Source organism: Charadrius vociferus, unplaced genomic scaffold (assembly GCF_000708025.1).
Source record: "Charadrius vociferus isolate BGI_N301 unplaced genomic scaffold, ASM70802v2 scaffold51, whole genome shotgun sequence".
NCBI lineage: Eukaryota > Metazoa > Chordata > Aves > Charadriiformes > Charadriidae > Charadrius > Charadrius vociferus.
This window is the reverse complement of record NW_009646939.1, coordinates 1487886-1508772: the sequence shown is the minus strand read 5'-3', so window position 1 is coordinate 1508772 and position 20887 is coordinate 1487886.

Sequence of the window (20887 nt, the reverse complement as noted above, 5' to 3'; positions counted from 1 at the left end):
CAATGAATCAAGTTATCTATGATCTTTTTCATCATCTGCTGTTGAATAGAAAGACAGTATAAATACACTGTAATTATTAATTTAAAAAAAAAGATCTGAAGCTACTAGTATTTCATTTAATTGATCAAAACAGATAAGTTATTTTGAAAACAGATTCTGATACTCTTCTTCACACCAAATAGTAAATTGGCCAAAATTCCCCTAGTATAATAACTGTAGGAGGATATCTGACAGTACATTCGCTTAAGTACAGAGCTGTCAAACTACATGGCCCTGAATCAAAAGTACCAAAAAGTTCTCTAGTTTTTAAGGTAATTTATGATCTTATTAGGCTTTTCTGGCACTCTGCAGTTAGCTATTACGTTCTGAATTACCTCTTCACTGAATAAAGGAGAATAAAAATATTAGTTTAATTCTTCCTTCCTACAAAGACAAAGAAGTAAAGAGAAAAGCTGTGGAGAAGACTAACTAGTACTTGCCATTCATCCCTGATGTTTAAGGAGTGTTCATTACTTTTTTCCGATCTAAAGTAGACTGTAATGTATCACCCTTTTAAATACACAAAAGTGATGCTGGAACCAATAGATGGTGTTCTTCAGAAGACAATAAAAATATGGTAACATAACACTCATACTACAGAATGACAGAAGAAATTCCAAGTTTGGGCAAATTGTAATTCTCTGTACTGCAGAGCATTATTTAGCATATTTGAAAGGAACAGAAGAAATACATAGTCACAGAATGGTCAGGGTTGGAAGGGACCTCTGTAGGTCATCTAGTCCGACCCCCAAGATAATAATAATAATCTCCAAGAGAAGAATTTGTACAGTGTCTTTAGATGTAATAATAATAATCTCCAAGAGAAGAATTACATCTAAAGACACTGTACAAAAACATTGCAATTACAACTATGATCTTTAGTAGCACTGGGCCAAAATCTCTCACATTGACTCATGAGTAAGTCGGAGGAGGAGTATCTGATGCATGTTTATTCAAAGAATTCCTGAACAGAAACAAAAAGCTGCTTTACCTCAACGAATGACACCTTCTTGGAAAAGAGCATTTTACAACTTTATCCACACTTTGGGATACCACCGTTCTGGACTGAGAAGCCAGTATCATGCCCAACAAAAGCCCTGCTTACTTCAGTGATCTCTAAAGTCATTGCAGGACCACGGAGTTTCTAATTAATGCTATTTTCTTGCTACTAAATCTTTGTCCTACTCCTGTCTAAATCATTGAAAACAATTGCACAGATATACTGAACACAATTTCAACCATTAAGTCAATAGAAATATTACTGGTAATTTCAGTAGGTGATTCCCCATGGTTTTTCAAAACTATTTATGATGAGCCTGTTTTCTGCAGTCAAGATATAGGGATAAATTACTCAATCTTGCCTTGTACCAAGTAAGGACCAGATTATCCTTCCAGCAGAAAACGCTGCATAAATGGGAAAAAATACCTCTAGGCAAGGCGATACCTCCACATCAGTAAAAAAATAAATCAATAAACCAGTTCAAAATACAGAAGCAGACAGTGAACATAAATTCAGCCATAGGACACCTCCCAGAAACCAGTGGACATTTGTGCAAAGATCCTGTATCTCTGTAACAGTTCTTGCTCCTACCCACACAGCAGTATGGTATCAGCTAATTTTGCTGTTACTGAACAGTATTTGTGGTCGGTACGTTATTTTGCATGATAGAGATGCTGCAACAAAGCAGTGAGCAGCCGGCTATTTAATAACAGAAACTGGGCAACCTGTCTCAAAATAAGAAACTATGCTTTTGTTAGCTACTTTTCTCATCACATTGTGCATGCCATGATGGAGATCCAACCGGACGCCACCTCCGCAGCTAGTTACTGTATTTAGAAAGGGTCTGCAGTGCCAGAATGCAAAGTGGTGGATTACTTCTGACCTTTACCTAGTTACATGATTACCCAGCTGCCAGCTACAGGCAGTAAGCTCCAGTGATAAGAAATCAGCTTAAACAGTCCTTTGGTGATCATGGTTCACAAGTTTTACTGCATTTATAACACAGTAGCAAAAAACCTGTATTAGAGCTGACATGATAGTCCCATTAGTATCTATTAGAGTGGAGTTGTGCACGCTTTCTAAAGCATGAGAATCTTAGCTTTTAACATCTATAAAAAAAAGATGAGGATGACAAAACAGGGATAGGAGGGAAACAAAAAAATAGAGGCTGTGTTTTGGTTGATTTTCAACAAACTAATAACCAACTTGCCTTGCACATCGGTAAGGGCACTCTATTAAAAGGTGCCTGAATGTTGTTAATTTTCATGCACTGCTGACTCCACAGCAAGAAGCAGTTCAGTATGATTCCTAGTATATCTAACTTAAAAAGAAAGACAATGCCAACCCCCTATGAAAGAGATTTATGATTGCAGTTACCTTTCTCTTAAGGGTTAATTTAGGGCCAGACTGTTTCTCTGCTGCAAAGGTAGAAAGGAGGTAGGTTAAAGCAGACACACAGGAGATGGTCCTAAGGGAGGAAATGCTGCCCAGTGATGAAGTCGCACTCCCAGGAGCTGAGACTCCTGATTTCTATTTTTGGCGTTCCTGTTGTCATAGCATTAAGACCTTGGGAGGAGGACATATGATATGTGATGAGGCTAGCTTCCATGATTTTACCCAACACAATACTTCCAGTCATAAACAGCTGCACTAATTACAATACAACTACTCACGCAGCTCTGCCTAGCCTAAGTCAGATACTGCTTTAGAAGGTTATTGAGAAGTTAATTACTTTTATATTTATAAAATTAATGCACACAAAATACTTGGAAAGCCTGAGATTCACTTGCTGCATTACTGCAAGGTAGTACGCCACAGCTGCAGAGCACTGTTACTAGTAGTTTGAAGAAAAATAGCAAATGATCCCCTTGTTGCAATAGATCTGAGTATTTGCCATAACCCACTAACGCATTTTACATCAGACAGGGAAATGAAGGCGATTCAGTACAATGTGAGGTTAAACCAGAGATAAAAAGCATTCAAAAAAACATGTGGAAAAATTTCACAGCTACCCTTCCTGCAACGTTTCAGTAAGTTAACCTCTCCTCACATAAAAAACTTCTTAATTACAGTCTTTGAATATCCCCAGTGGATAGTTATCCACGTCAGATTCCAGGATATTAAACAAAGAGCTTATGCTACTTGCTCAGAGTGTGAAAATTATTTTCCCACCCCCTCAATGCCTTCCCCAACTCTCTCTCCCAAGCTCCTGCCTCAGAACCAAACCACAATGGCTGCACTATCAGATTGAGCACCAGACTGGTTTTGTACTATTAATTGATAATACCTAAAATCACCTTTTCTTTTAAGAAAAGGTCACTGCGGGCAGTCATGTATGCAAACCTAATTCTCAGGGAGCCCTACTGGTACACTGTACCCAACAGTTCTTGAAAACTAAACACACATTTTGGGAAGTAGCCAATTATTTATTTCTATTCTTAGATATAAATCCTTTGATATTCTAACACTTTGTATGTTTCATACATAACATTCATCTACATCTACAACACTTACCAAGCATATCTCTGTGCAGCAACACCACACCTTCTGAGGGAAAAACACCATTATAGACAAAGTGTCAGATTTTTAAGATGTCTTGCCATATTTGATATTGATGTGGATAGGTCCTAATGGTAGCCTTCAAATCAGTCAAGGCTAGCTGCCTAGCCATTCTGATAATTACACTGAGCAACAATATGGGTTTTTGTCTGGTTTTGTTGTTTTTTGGTTTTGTTTTTGTTTTTTTAAGATCCTAAAAGCTTTTAAAATTTGTTCATTTACTAGCCTGTTACACAAGAAACTTGACAGAAACAGCCGAACCATTCTCATCACCTGCATTCAGTTACTCCTTTCACTATGACGAATTACAAGATCTTAAAAGAATGGGTCTTTGATATGAACACCAATTTCTCTCAGGGAACTACATTTGTTTAAAACACATTTTTCCTCATTCCTCTTCGCTGCACTGGAACAGACACACACCTTAGATGAGGCTACATCTCTGATATTGAAGTGGTCAGAAGTTTTTTGCAGTTCTTTGGGGAAAGATCTGCAGAAAAATAGATAGAAAGTCTTCCTCTATACCTGGACGCTTCTACTGATCAGTGCAGACAGTCTCCATACTTGAAGGCGAATGCTCTAGGGAAACTTTTAAGCAAAATGTCCCTAACAGGTTTCATCACATCACTTTCCTATGCCTTTTCTACTTGTGCAGCGTAAAAAAATCACGACGCTTCTTTCCCAGGAGCTGTTTGCTTATGTGAAGAGAGAAAGAATGGTTATTTCATTAGGACTGCTCTGCTCTGTCATGTGTGCAGCACATGCCTCAGGTCATTCTATTTTGGTCTTTTATTCCTGAGGTTACTTTAAAATAAGTGGTGCCACTTATATCAGAGAGGAATCAGGCACTAGGATTTCTCAGCCTATTGCTGGATAAGCTATTGAAAGTTACCAGCTCTACTTCTTGCCAAAATTTCTTTAACTAAGTTCCAAATTTCCTTCACTCCAAGCCTGGAAGTCAGGTGTCCTGCAACTTGAATCGTGAGAGCAGCAACATTAAATTAGAAAAGATGCTGGATGGAACAAGACTGGAAGCTCTTAAGAGATACCCAGCAGAAAGTCACTGGGAAGTTATGAACAAGCGTGTAAAGAGCACAAAGGACTGTTTTCAAATATATACATGTAATTGAAGCTGCAAGAGACAGGCATGATGTTACACATACCTGTCTAGTAAGTTTAGAACAAGAAAATAGGAATGCTAGCATAATTTGCTTGTAGATGAAGAGACACAGTGTAAATCTATTTGATCTGAAGTTAGATAAGATAATAAAATGCTAAATACCAACATGAAAGTGTGGGGGGTTTTTTGTGACAGAAGCAGAATATTTCTCCTTCTCTACAGAGCAAAAGTTGAAGGGATGACACAGTCCCAGGAGAGAAACACAAAGAAGATCCCACTTAGTGCAAAGCTGGATAAAACCAGATTGATCACCTGTAAGCAGACAGCTAAAATTAACCTGGAAACACACAGTAAGATGAAGGAAGAATTTCAACAGCCTAAGGGGAAGGGTGGAAGACGTTAAATTTTCCAAAAGGGGAAAATTAAGGCAAGGCATAAACATATGGAGTTTGAAAGATGAAGATGTAAGCTACTGCTGAGAAACAGAAAACTGAAGAATACAGTATTATTATATCGCCAAAGAAAGTCCAAAGTAAGAGTAGTCCCTGACAATTGGTATCTGACAACCTCCATTCAGAAAGCTATTGGGTTGTGTTGCAGAATCAGGAAATAAAGTAGACGATGTGTGCCTAAGACAACAGCATGTTAAGAGAGAGTCTACTCAAGGACATGAAGATTACATCTGAAAAGAGGAAGCAACAACTGCAAATGAATGAGCCTACTGTGACAGGAAAAAACTTTCTTCAATTTAAAGAAGAGATCTGAGAACAACATTTTACATGCACCATTTTTGGAGAACAGTTGCCTCTGCCATAAGATAACAAAAGAGCACGTAACAGACCAAATCAGAAAGAAGAACAGTACAGGGTGACTCTCTGAAGCCATTCTTAGCTTTGGAGTCTCTTCTGGAGAATGGTGTAGAAAAGGAAAAAAAGAAAGGCTCAGCATAAAAGGCAGAGTAGCTGAACCACATGAAGTTTACAGACAATATACCCTACCTCCAAAATCTGACTAAGCTGAGCAAGGAAAGCCAGAAGTGGATGCAGCTAAATGAGCAAAAAGTACAGTTCTTCAGAGTATTCAAAAAAAGGACTGGGACAAGAATATAACTTTTAAGAAAAGCAGATAATCTCTTCTTTGAATAGCTATAAAAGAAAGCAGAAATTATGATGTAATCGAAAGACAACCCCAACAGAGCATTTGCGATATTAAATACTTATTTGGTAGTTCACTAGCATGCCTAGACAGAGCTGCCTGCTGATTATGTTGTTCAAACTAGACCAAAGTTATACAATAACAGTACTCTGCATTTTTAACAATCTGGATCTTCAACCGCACATGCATTTTACCCTTCATTTCATTCGCAAAGTCAAATGAAGCTAGTGCTATTACTCCACTTAACTAAAGTAAAGATTTAAGGTGGACAAATTAGGTCATTTGGCTCAAGCCATGCGAAAAACCCTCAACCTTGTGGGTAAGACCATGCTCAGACCATCTTTGTCTCACTTTCTAGCAGAAGAAATCACCACTCCTTCTGACAGAGTTTATCATATATATCATTTTCCCAAGCCTTTTAATACACATTTTGTAAGATGTCAACAATTTAAATTTGGATGCCACACTGAAATGCATGAAAACATGCTCTTGCAGAACATGTAGAAGTTAAAGTCCTTCCTGACTTTTTAAGCACTTCGATTCAGCACTCAGCCAGCTCTTTGCAGCTATAAACAACTCCAACTAAGTGCAAGAGAGGATGCTGGCTTTCACTTGCGAAACTTCACACGATGTGCTTCTGCCTTCCTACTCACAAGGATTCCTTTGACTTCTTAGCACTGCTGTTGGCATGCTAAACGCCAAAAGATACTTGTTTAAAAATTAATTTTATTTTGCATTTGTTTTTACAAAGGCTTGCTTTTAAGCAGTATATATCTAACTACATCCAAGCAATTAGCATATGCATGTAAGGATGAACAAAAAAAAGATGAAAACAGAAACAAAAAAAGAAGAGGCTGTATCACAAATAGAGCTTTAAAAATGCACTTTTAGTATTTTAGCATGTAACAGAGCACAGATACAGAAATAAATACACAAGTCACACTGTATACGTTTGTAACATTTTCTATACTGATTTAATCTCCAGTAGGAGGATCTTTATTTACAGGGACCTCTTTAGCACAACAAGGTGATGCTGTCTCAGCTGCAACCTCACCTTCGCAGACAGATTAGAGTTTAAAAAAGTTTGGCCTCTTGCTTGTGAGAAGTTGAACTCCAAAACTGAGTCTTTCCTGAATTCCTATAGTTTTTTGTACTCCATTTACTATTTTCAATTCTATTCCTGAACAGCAAATAGTTGAAATGAAGTGTGACCTTTTTTATTCACTGTAAATCTGACCTAGAAACACACAGCTGAAATTCAACAGACTGATCCTCAATCTAACTGAGGATCGGGGTTGTATGTCCTGCTCATTCTGCAGAAAGATCAACCTGCTGGTGTAAAAGTATTGAGTGAATAGCCAGATCTGGTGCTTGGTTTTAGAAGTGGAACGTAGTTCCCTGCTTTGCATGATTCCGGGCTAATCTCAGCGATCATCTGTATGGGGGGAGGTGGAAGGGCATTTCCCCACCTCACATAGCCAATACGAGGTTGTCCTCAAAACCATGACTTGTTATGGATTGTGAGGAACCTGAGGCTAAATAAGTAGGCACCTAAAAGCATCCCAGATTTTGTTTCTATATTTGGCAAGAAACCAGAGGAAGCACTACACATCCTGCATAAGCAGGTACCCACTTTCTTGTTTCCAGTACTTACGGACCCTCTTAGATTAGTCTCATGGCAAGTTTACCTTTATTATCAGATTTCCCAGTCTGATTTTAGACGGTATGCAAGTTTACTTTTATACCAGCTATCAAAAAAGAGATCATACTCACAAACTTCCTCTGATCACAGACAAATTCCCCACCACACTCTACTACACTTCACTGCACCCATAAGACTTTTTTTCATCCACATTGTACCCAATAGTGTCCTACCACCCCAAAAGAAATGTTACTGCTTACTATTAGGAATAGTAATCAAGCTTGTCAGGGCCAGATCATCAAGTGAAGTGAATGATGTAGATTCGATGGCATCATGAGCAAAATGTTACAAAACCAACTGCATATTTCACATAGCCATCAAGCAATAAATGCAGCATCTCACACGCTACTTGAGTAGAGGACTAAGTAGCAACAAGCGTTTAGCTACTCTTTACTGAATAGATGCTCTCCTTGCAGAAACAAATTAAAAACAAAGTTGTAACAATTCCCACTTGGTGGCCCACATCAAAACTAGAAAAATGCACTCTTTTTGATTGTGAAGACTTTGACCTCGCTCCATACCATTTTCCTTTTGAGTGGTTTTAAATATAATATTCTGTGACTGGTGTCCAATGTTAGTAGTAATAGAGGCAAGTACAAACACACCACATTGTTACTTGGCTCTGTTGTTACTTCTACATCTTACTGTCTGGTTTGGGAGGGCTAACTTCTGAAGCTAACTCCTTCAGGATTCAGCTCATGAAGGATCAATGACTTCTAGCATACTCTTGAGTAGCACCAGGGGGGAAAAAAAAAAAAAACAAACCCACCTTAGATTGCTAGCTGCTATCTCATCTTTTTAGTTCAGGCAGCACTGGGAAACACTGTGAGCAGAACCTACCATTGGGGACAAGGGATCAAAAGGGCTAAAATTAGAAAAGACAGCTTGGCTGCTTTCAGTTCAAGTGGAAGTATTATGAAAAAGTGTTTCAAATTATGTCACACAGGGCAAGTGTCACTGCAGTTAGTAAGAACTTAACGTGCCAGCAAATGTCAGGACAAGTTACACTGCAGGACAGGAGAGCTGTATGTCACCCTCACCTCCAAAAGGGAAGGCTTCCCCCCACTGCCAAGAAGCTGCTTCCATTTCCAAGTCAATTTAAATCAAATTGTTCTTATTCAAATTAAAACAGCACGAAGGGAGTGACATTATGGGCAACTCTTCAGATCCCTCCCTGCTTGCAGAGATGAAATGCGTTAAGTCTGCGTGACCTTACAACACAATCCCCTCAAGGCTATCGAGTTGCCTATGTATATAGCTGCCTACAAGTTCCTGAATGCACTCCTTACCATGCTTATGAAAAACATGTCAGTGTCCCCTGTGCTCCTGGGCCTGTACCCATCTAATCTTTCTTTCTTCTTTGATCATCTTTATATTCTTTGCAGAAAGGTACATTTACAATTTATGCTGGACCCGGCGTGGTACCCGGCACAACTGAGGCCTCGTCAACAGCTGGGGTCCCTCAGCACTACTAGTAGAAGTGAAATATAGGAACATCAAGTTCAGTGCATGGCAAAGGAGAAAGACAGAGCTGAGTCATAAACTACAAGGAAATCTTTTGCTGAACTGTGAACTCCTAGCAAAATGAACTCCTTTTGGTTCAGCTACCGTGAAGTCTGAAAATAAATGTTTCAATTATAAGTTATCAGTGCTTCAATATGGAGAACAAACACATTGTTATGTTCTGCAGAGAAAAAAACAAAACAAAAACCAAAAGCTACAAAAGATTTTGCTTAGTTGAAGGAAATTTTTGTTCCATTTGGAATTTTTCTAATATGTGATTTTCCCAGAAGTTTTCAGATGCTCTTCCAAAAAGATTTTCATTTAAAACTTAGATCGCTGAAAAAAGTTAACCGAAACCTGCATTAATATCAGAATACTTGTGTTGGGTATAAACCAGAAGGTAGTCTGTTCCTTGGCTCCCCAAAAGCTGTTTGATGTTTCAGTAATTTCTCTTCCCAAAAAGGATAAACACACCTAGAAGGCTATCAAGAATAATGTCGACAAATAAATGGCAATATAAGAGTTCAGGGATTCAAGAGCGGCTTAAATCAAAGCCAGACATTACCTCCAGCTATTTATTCTATCCCAGCCACAGGCTATCATCCCAAACAGAAGAGTCACTATAGTAGACTATCTCAGGTGCTTTAAAGCAGAGAGTAAACAGCAATGAAAGATCAATGGAGGTTTAAGTGAAGACCAAGACCGCACAGAGAAGTAGCCGGCTTGCAAGCTCACATTTCTACACAACAACTCTGCAGGGATGACAGCCTTTGGCAAACGAAAACTAACAAAGCAACTCTGGGGCTGTAACAACATTTTTGCTGTGAATAAGTACCTATAAATCCAGTTAACTAAGACACTGCAGACACTCTGACCCTGTACTTTTTTCTTAGCCCCTAGTACCAGTTCTTTTCAAAAAGGACTCAATTTATGTGCAACTCTGTCTGTCACTGACTCGTGTTCTGAATGGCTGGACTTGAGCTATGTCTGTGTAAGCAGAATTTCCCTTCATGGATTCATTCTCCATCCCCAGAATGGCCGCTGCAGGGATGCAAATCCTGTTTGGAAGGATTACTTGCCACACAACAGCCAGAGGCCCCGTCCAAGGCTGGGCTCCCTCCCACACCAAGAAGCACAAACTCAGAAGTTCCGATTCAGAGGACATGATTAAAGCAGGCGAGGTGGCAACACAAAATGGTATTCTCATTTCACACAGGCAGAACCAAAGCTGTCATTCCCCCTCCCCTCCAGTATTGTAGAAATCTGCACTGAGCCTGCGGATTTCATAAAATGCAAATGTAAAGATGTTCAAACAAAAAAGCAAAGACCAGGCCAGCATTTATACTTGTGGAAGCTGGCAATAACTGGTGGCAATACAGATTCCACTGGAGCGCTTGTGTGTGAACACCAAGGGCCACACAGTCATCTGGAAGGGGAAATAAAACTCTTCAGAGAAGTGTCTGCTATCTAGACCAGATTTTACAGGTTTTTAAGGTCTATATACATTCCTATGTAACAACAATTATGGAAAACTACCGGAATGTCCCAAGTACTCATGAGTTTGAATGTTTTTCATTGTAAGTTGTATTTGCCACTGCTTATCTTTGCTTTTTTTTTTTTTAAAATACTTCATACATTTCATTCCTGTTATTTCAGCATACAAGGGAGTACCTCCTGTTTCTATAGGATGCAGTGCCACAGTCTGTTACATTCCCCACCTAAGGAAGAGGATCTCTTCAATTTAGTACTTCCACAAAAGAATGAGGAGTGTATCTCATGCTTGTGAAAATGGCAGACTGGACACCGGTGGCCAGTATTTCTTTACAGAATAGAAGCAACAGCAGTGCACTGCCCTGGCACAGATGGTTGTCTCATCATTTAACACTGGCCAGTGAAAATGGAGAAATGAAGCATCACACTGACTTCAGCTGAAAGTCCTCTCTGAGTTAAAGCAGACACCAGCTAAGACCAGTTGTAACTGCCCCTTTTTGCAACCACACAACTGCCCGATTTGCACTCCTGAGTACCACAGAGCTGGCGCTGTGGTTTTGCATTTGCTCTGTAGCAATCTTGCATTGATCAGAATTGTTAGAACACAAAGAAGCCCCAGATAGCCATCCCCCAGCCATGCAGAACTATATCGTCTTGGAAAATGAGAAATTTTACTTTACAGTTAGTTTGTTTTGTGTCTTTCTCAAGTGTTTCTAACAGTTTCAAATAGATTTTTGAAAATTTGTGGTTTTTACCTTCTCTGAAAACAACACTGTAAAGGAAGCATTCAGAATACGTGACAGTATACCCAGGCATCAGGCAAAAGATGCCAAGAAAATGTAAAAAGTTCTACACCACCCTCAGCTTTGAGCAATATGTAATTAACTTTTTTTAATAGACAGAAAAAAAAAAAAAATGCACCAGTTTCTGTAAACAAGCCATATAACAATTCCAAAAGTGAAAGAACACTAAGACTGTACAAAGAAAATGGCATAACTTGCATCTCCAGTTAGAAGCATTTTCTGGCATCCAATTTAGAAACATTTTCTCCTGATTAAGATCCTGCACTATGAGTACAGGTTTCAAGTCTCCTTCAATCTACAGCAATTAATAAGCACATAAAAAGATGCCTTAGACAAGTAGGGAGGTCTCCTATTAGCACATACTAAAAATAGACAACCTGTAGAGCTATCTGAACAGATACTTTACACAATAAAACTTTGAATTTTACACGAGGACCCACATTTGTCATTGACTTTTGAAAGTTGAGGCCTTTTCAGGTCTGAACATAGTCCAGTTACACACTAATTGTAAGCCACGGTTATTAGCAGTGAGCCACTAGACTGAACAAGCTTTGGAGAACACCTCCATTGCCATCTTGGGCAGTGCCACAAAAGACAGTGCTGCACTGAAAACAGAACAAACCAACAGAAAAATCCTCTGTGTCTTACCTTGTAATGGGAAGAGCAGATGCCTTCAAACATATCTATATCCATACAGTCCATTGGTTCGGATCTTCCTGGTAATAGCAACTCTTCCAGTTTCTTGTTTTCTTATTTTTAACCTGCCAGCTAGTGCAACCTGTAAATTTACAGAAGTGGGTGTGTTATTCCAAGATGTTTATTCACCTCATTCTACAAGACATTCAATTTAAATATATGTGGCTCTGTGCCATGTGGCTCGTATTGCTCTCCAGAGCTTTCAATGTAATGGATTACAGACCACAATGTTTCTGTAGGTTATTGCGTTTTGGGAATACAAGTAGAGGACTATCTAGGATTTCTTTGCAGACTTTCCAGAACACCACATTGAGATGTGATGAGAACATGCTTCTACCTTATGTAATTCAAATACTTTACTGTAAAAAAAAAAAAAGGCATAACTTGCATCTCTGAATTGTCAATTTCTTTGTCAATTTATCTGTCAAAGATTGATTCTTGTGGAAAGAGACTAATGCTACTAATTTGAGAAACGGGAGGTTGACAGAGTGGCCAAGATTTATGTTCAGCAATAAAGGTAACAAAAAAAAAAAAAGAAAAAACACCTTCCAAAAAGGTGATTTTTTTGAACACATTTCAAGTTTTTCCAGAAGCAAAGTGAATTAGTGGGACAGTAGGAAAATTCAGTCAGAGGGATTTTTTTTTTTTTTTGTAGAACTACTCAGGGAATCACAGTGAAATTCCTCAAATGTATCTACAGCTGCAGCACCTTCCAGGTATTTAAGTTTGGTCATGCAAACCAAAAAGACCTCTGAAACCCAAGCAACAGGTTCTCTGCTTTGGCACTACAGTTTTCATCAGCGAAAGCTAGGAGGGAGTCACACATGCTTGACTCCCCATTGCAGCCTAGACAGCTTCTAGAGCATTACCTGTGTACCTGACAGATATCCCTCCCCACCTCCAATATCTTGATCCCCCATATGCAGAATCCACAACCAGAACACATTTTTTCATGGTGGATTTTACAAAAACATATTTTAGTTTCACAAAAGTTCAATTAAACAATGGAGTGCAATCATCTGTTTACCAGCAGAGACATTCCACATTAGTTCAGATCTGCTTTGCTGAGCTGTATTCAGCCTCTCAAAGCATTTGACTGTTTCATTATGAGATTTCTTGAGACACCTCTGACTCCAGCACCATGGCACAGAAAATGGGATGCACAACACCTGCTGATCTCTACATTTTGAATGCTGCTGCTTAAAAGTTGCCCCTGTTCTCTGCAGAAACTGTTTACAAGTATTTGAAAGGTTAGTATAGCTTTGTGTATGTATGGTTTGTAATACACACATTGTATCTAGGCTGCTCTCTCCCTCCCTTTTTTTACCATGGAAAAATCGAAGGTTAACTCACTTCAGTCAGAATGCATAAAAATCATCAGTGATGGTATTTTAGACTATATTAACCACTTGTAGCCTTACATCCTGGTGTAAATTCCTACCATGAAGGGTAGCACACGAGGCCACCCTGTCCCTGCATGGCAGAGCTGGCATGTCACACACTGATGGCACAACGTGCATCTGATTTCATTTTCATTTAAACCTGAAACTCCTGATGGAGCCAGAAAAGGCCTTGATCCTGGGAGGTGTTTCAATTGAGCTGTGCCTACTTCTTGATGCAGACAGATCTCAGATCTGGAAGTTCATGCACAATTACTCTGGAGTCCTTGACTCTGAATCTCCAGAAAACTCCCAAACTTATGCAGCCTCTCTTCTTCCCTCTGACTACTTTCAGGACTTGATTTCAGTGAAGTACAAGATTTGTCCTTCAGAAGTACTACTGGCTAAAATGGGAGCTGGGGCTTAACATGAAAAAAAAATACAACATTCACTCTTACAAATTAAACATCAGAATGCGAACTGCTAGGAAAAATAGTACTAAGAACATCTCATTATGCAGACAATCTGAACATTTCCAGACTATGCTTTTAGTCAATCCATGCTTTGGGACCTCTCCAATTAGGACCAAACCTCCCTCTTTGTGATGGTGGAGCATGTAGAGACTGGCACAGGGCATCAGTTTGCAGTGTGATTCCAGTGTATATTACAATCATTAGATCATGCTTGTCCTGTGATTTCAGCATAATGCCACATCACTCTTCTAAATCAAAATCCAACATAGTGTCAAATATCATCAAATAAGTAAATCCAGTATTAAAACATTAAACCCTCCTGCCATTTCAGACCTGTTGGATAGACCAGAGCCTTTAGGTAGTGACAGGCAGTCACTAAGTCTCCTCAGCACTATACGACCAACCATCTCAGCGAGAAGGTGATCCATCTCCCTGTCCCTGTAGCACCAAGGAGACCTAAAGCAAGGATGGTCCAGTCAGAGGTGAGTGGCTGCTGTCCTTTGGATGGTGGGCCAAAGAGGCACCTCACTGAACCATGGACTAGATCAATTGGAAAGCAGAGGCAGCAGGTTAAGAAAAGGGACATTTGGGACATCGGCTTTGCACATGCCTGGATGCAGATAAAGAGAACTCTGATGGCTTATCACTCCCACAACACTAATGAAGAACTGATTACAGTTCAAGGGAAAAATTGTCATGTGTCAAATTCTTATAGAATAAGGACTCTACATAGGCAATCTATTTCCAGTCCTCGGTATATAATACTGATACTATTTTACAGTGTTTTCCTACATAATTATAGATATTACATGAACTACAGAAAGTGCAGGTAACTAACAAAACTCCTAGAATGTCTTCAAGTGTCTGGTTAAATGATATGCCTTTAACTATTTACACAGAAGTTAAAGCAAAGGGAGCTGTTTGAGAGATAACATACATCTTGATTAGCTACTGTCCTGATTTCAGTTACACTGTTAATCTACATGGGTATATAAAAAAAAAAAAAGCTGAGCAAAGGAGCATTAGCAACATGTAAAAGTGATTGTATTGCTTTCAGCTCCACTTACAGATGTTAGCTCTACCTCTTAAAATCTTACCATGTGAAAAGCTGACCTTAGTTCTTCTGTGTGTGCTCATGTACAGACAGTATTCTACCTGCACCTCTCTAATCTGAAGCTGCAGAACACACTTTAAGCCACTGCTTTAACACCTTGGCACAGATCACATGGATCACACCTCTTAAGTCTTTGAGAATGAACACCACTGGTCAAGAAAAATCCCTCCATTTTTGTGTCTTGGGTGACTTTAAATCTTCTGGAAGGGAAAACATAACAGGCAAGATACACAAAGGGCAGGCAGGTACTGCTCCGTTGATTTTGATTGACCTATTTACAGTGGATTTGGATATCTGGACCAATGATAAGGACAAAGCTGCAACTATTTCTCAGATAATAAGAACTCCCAACACACCTGTTCTATTTCCAAACATGAAACAGTTATATGCTCAAATGTACATGCATACATGTATTATGAAACCCCACAATCAATCCTGTTGTGCAACCTCCATCATGAAGGACTCCTAGATGTAGTTCTGCATCATCTATTCTAGAGGACTACCCCTGGATTATAATCTGAATGCTAGCGATCCTTTAATTGACCACAGTAGGCTTTTTTCACCACCAGTTCCCCCATATCTTCCACAATTAATACATTGTACCAGTGTCTTGTCATAAAACTATGTTTGCTCCTTTGAGGCATTGTGATGCTTTAGTTAAAGGTCCTTCCTGGAAAAGTCAGCCTTAACAGGCAGAGCTTCATAAAGCGACCTAAGCTGCCCAGCCAAACTTTTTATTAAATCATACCAAAACTGCCAGAACTATGCCATTGTAAAGACTGTTGGAAAGAAAAGTCTCCTGGCTGCCCTGGAGGCATATATACACCAACCTCAGAACAAAAGCCACACATACTTCTTCATTAATATTAATGTCATTGTTTATAGTTGCAGGATGCAGTAAATTCTGCTTAAATTACCAAGCATAGGAGCACTTGTGGACTGATATTCAAGCCTGTGGTCTTCGACCAATAGTGTTATAATGAGGCTAAGGTAAACCAGCCTGCTGCAACCAGCATACTGGCTCCAGTTGCCTGCATTCCTCTGCACGCTCCCACCCTCCAAACCCTGCTCCTACCCCTTTCTCTTCTTCCTCCCTTCTTGTTTAGTCCTCCCTCTTCTTTTGTACTGGTACAGGTTGGAGGCCAACTGGCTGGGAAAACAGCTTTGCAGAGAAAGACCCGGGAGCCCTGGTGGATAACAAGTTGACCATATGCCAGAGGGGAGAGTAAAGAAGATGGAGCCAGACTCTTCTCAGGGGTGCCCAGCAAAAGAACAAGAGGAAACAGGCACAAACCGAAACACAAACAACTCCATTTAAACATAAACTCTCACTGTGAGGGTGATCCAACACAGGTACAGGTCACCCAGAGAGCCTGTGGAGTCTCCATCCCCAGAGACTAGAAATATTCAAAACCCAGCTGGACACAACCCCATGCAGCCTGCTCTAGATGCTGAGTAGAGGGTTAGACCAGATAACCACCCGAGGTCCCTGCAACCTCAGCCATTCTGTCAGCCTGTAAACAGAGCTCTGTTCCTAAAATTTTTTATTTTTTTTTATTTTTAAACAAGTATGTTACTGACATGGCTAAGTTGAAAACCTGATCCTGAACAGTGGGACAAGAATTTCATTTGAGGTCTCCACACTTTATGGATGGAATGAACTGACAAAACAATGACTTTGAAAATGAAACCAGATATTAGAGATGGTCCTTACTCTAAGAATCACACAACTCTTCTTGTGCTTCTCTTAGAAGAAGCAGCTCCAGTGGTCACTGCTGCTTGCAGCAAAATCAGTAGTTCTGCTTGCAACATTTAATGCATTGCCCACTTGTGGCATGTTTATACCTTGCCCTTTCTATGATGCTCCCAAATGGAGACTGCCAAAGCAATTTTAGTTAGCAAATCTTTTCCTCAGCATCACAGCACAGTGGATAAAACCTGCTTTCTGATGCAGAAGGAATGATGAGAGAGCATAGAGAACTAATCCCCATATTAAAGAACGAGTTGAACCCTTACCCAGTGCTCAAGAGACCTTTGCAAAGTAAAATGGGTAAGTTTGCCAACTCATACACTTCTTTCATGGAATGCCATCAGCAAACCAAAGGTCACAATGAACACTTTAACTATGGATTACATGTAGTCATCAGTGGCAAGGTCTACCTAGTATCAAGCAGAGATGCATCATGTTCTTACCCAAGAGGTGGCTAAGAGTTCTGCATAATCCAGTTCCTCAGTCAGCCAGGAGCAAGAGATGGGTCATTCTTTCCCATACCCATCACTCCTAATTGCAACAGTTAACATACTCCTGTCATTAATGATCTACAGGTAACACTTCTAACCTCAACATTCTGAGTTCTAGTACCTCAAACTCAAGTTTGAAAAGCTTTATTGACAACAGGCTACAAAGCAGATCCAAAATGACAATCTGGTCTCACTCCTATTTCTTTTGAAGAATAACTCAGTTTTCAGTCAGGCAAGAGAATCAACTTTGAAGCTTTCTTTTTGTGGATGTTAAGTTAGAACCTTAACAGCAATTTTCATTTTTCCTATTTTGTATATTTACTGTGGCCAGCACGTGCCTCCAGCCGAGTTATTTGCAGTTATCCCACAGTAACTCTGTTGTCTAATGGTTTCCTTGGAATAATTCAGGGAATGACAAGACAGCTTTTGGTTCACTTCAATTTCTACTGATTTTAAGTTAATCATCTTCAATCTCAGTGTCATAAATTCATAGAATGATTTAGGTTGGAAGGGACCTTGAAGATCATCTAGTACCAAACTCCCCTGCGATGGGCCAGGACACCTCCCACTAGACCAGGTTCCTCAAAGCCCCATCCAGCCTGGCCTTAAACACCTCCAGGGATGGGGCATCCACAACTTCCCTAGGAAACCTGTTCCTAGGGAAACGTCACCACCCTCAGAGTGAAAAATTTCTTCCTAATATCTAATCTAAATCTACCCTCTCCCAGTTTACAACCATTACCCTTCATCCTATCGCTACATGCCCTTGTAAAACATCCCTCTCCAGCTTTCCTGTAGGCCCCCTTCAGATACTGGAGGCCACTATCAGGTCTCCCCGGAGCCTTCTCTTCTCCAGACTGAAGAACCCCAACTGTCTCAGCCTGTCTTCATAAGATGGCTGGAGCACCTCTCCTATCTTTGTCGCCCTCCTCTGGACCTGCTCCAACAGGTCCATGCCCTTCTTGTGCTGCAGGCTCCAGAGCTGGACGCAGTACTTCAGGTGAGGTCTCACAAGAGCGGAGTAGAAGGGCAGAATCCCCTCCCTCGACCGGCTGGCCACACTTTCGCACCCTACCACTCAAAGAAGATCTGTTACAGACACCACATTTTCTTTAGTTGTGCTCCACCACACAGCTGAGCTTTGGATGCAAAAACTTCATATCTATTCATAAACTTGTTGGCTACCTATTCATTTAGTAAATAGAGCCAGGCATATCAGTTCATATATTCCACAAACAAGGATGTCATGAAACATTTCAGTGGAAGTTTTTACACAGACCCATTAACTCTGACCAGAATAAATAATTTGCTAGTACATATACTAGAATTTATGTGTACATTACTTGCCTCTATTTACCTGGCAATTAATTAATCCAATTTACAGCGTTGCCAAAAGCTCTGGTCTAATTACAAGCCTCAGAGAAGAGTTTGTTTACCTGCAATAGGCTAGACTGGAGCATGAGTTAGTTGGATTTTGTTGATGCAACTGAGGTCTGTTGGACGCCCACCGAGTGATTCGGCTTAGCTAAACTCTTGCTATGGGCAGCTGCAGGCTGTGAAGAAATGCAATTTGTGCTGATTCAGCTTATCTGTTAAGGCAAAACTCAGCCCTGGCAAGACCTCCAAGGGAAAGCAGCACCAGAGCAGACGCTACAGCACAAGCACTTAGGAATATTGCCTCCTGTTGCCAGGAGAGGAAAGATCGCCCAGTGTTTTCAAACTTTTTAAGGTAGCCAGTGTCAATACATAAAATGTCTTTAATGTATGCATAGTATTGCAGCTATTTTAGCATTACCTTGGCACATCAGTTTTATTAGCAGAAATAAAAGGCTTTGTCAATAATAAGCTTGAGTTTTATTTTATTATGCCATTGTAACTGCAGATCCCGTATACAATCACATAATTGCATCTCTACCATTCTAACACTTGTAATTGCCTTCCCTCTTCCTTTAATCTCTCCAGCGTAAAGCCTAAAGTTCAAACTATTCCATATCTGGCATTAATCTAGAGAACATCAGTTTACAAGGGTAAATTCCATCAGTTCTAACAGGATTAAAGGTTTTTTTGCAGTTTTCAAATCCTCAGAAGTAACAAATATTTTTTAAAGGAATAGGTGGTGGTCACACAGTTGATTAGCATGGTCCACCACAATCAGAATAGCTGGCAAGAAATTTACCATAATAGTGATTACTATTAATAATGATTTACCATAATAAAGATTACTGTATGATTAGGACCTACAGTACATCTGCTACATAAACTAAAGGATAATAGGTCACACTGGGACAACAGCATAGTAGGCAATACCCAATTCCTTGCATGTGTAGATTTAGGTCTAATTAATACAGTTTAAGTAAAGTCACTACAATATTTTCAGATACAGGGAGTGCCACTGTTACTACACTGTTACCTATTCCTGCAATTTATCTAGTTAAAAAAAAAAAAAATCACTCCGCAAAGGTAAGAGTCAGAATTTAATATAGATTTTTAACAGTTGCATCTGCTTTCCAGAGGTACTGCTGTGGAGCATTAGGAAAAAAATTATAGCTTTTTTAAAATTTGCTTTTGAATTGCATTCCTTAATTTACTGTCCGTCCGTCTCCCCCCTCCCCCCCCCCCCCCCCCCAAAAAAAAAAAAGCCTCACCCAGCTGTAAAATGACAACCTCATTCATCAGAGGCACACTCCCTTTGCTGATTTACCTCCTCAGACAGTCAAAGGGGCATTTTTAAACATTAAATTGTCAATAGGATAAAGAGGGACTGATCCTACTTGCTTTAATTAGCCACCTTTTTCCACAGAAGCCTCTCCATATACAGGACTCCCTCCACAGACCTTGAACGCCTGACTGCTTTCTGCAGTTGAGAGGTGGATTTTGTCGGTTAGATTATGTATTTTGTAGTTCTGCTGCACTAGCACAGCCATTTATTCATAGCATAGTTCAGTTTCCTTCCCAGTCTTTCCTGTAGAAGTCAGTCCAATCCTTAATTACTTAGCTATCACTGGTTTATCTCCGTTACAGCCCATCTAGTCAATCTAGGCTTTAAAATATTTTCCCGAAACAGTCATCTGGCCCCTCCTACTATTTGAGAGAAATCTATGAAGGCTATCTCTAGTAAACTGCCTAGATAAAAGGTATCACAGCATTACAACAGGCTTTTTCAACTGGCTACGCTTCAAGACCTGTTTAAAAAAGGATGCCGTCTTTCACGTAGTGTTCTACTTTAAACACAATACGCAAGCCACAGGCTCCCAGTTCATCACGATATGGAGCAGTCTCGTGCCTTTGGCTGTACGTTACTAATATGCATCTCAGCAAACATACGCTCCCTGGTCTTGACGAGCACCTTGTAGCTCCTGCTTTAAAAAAAAATAAAATAATCCTGCCTTCTACAAGAGATACGATGCTTTTCATGCAACGATAGACATTAATGTCACCTTCCCTCGCAGCTCCCACCCATTCAAAAAGAGTGGAAATAATCCATACGCGATTTTCACTACGTGCCTACCCCGAAACTGCTTATTCACATACAACCGAGCCCGCTCACACGCAGGAGGACAGTTACAACGCAATGCTTCCCCCCCTCTCCCCCCCCCCACAACTATCAGCGCA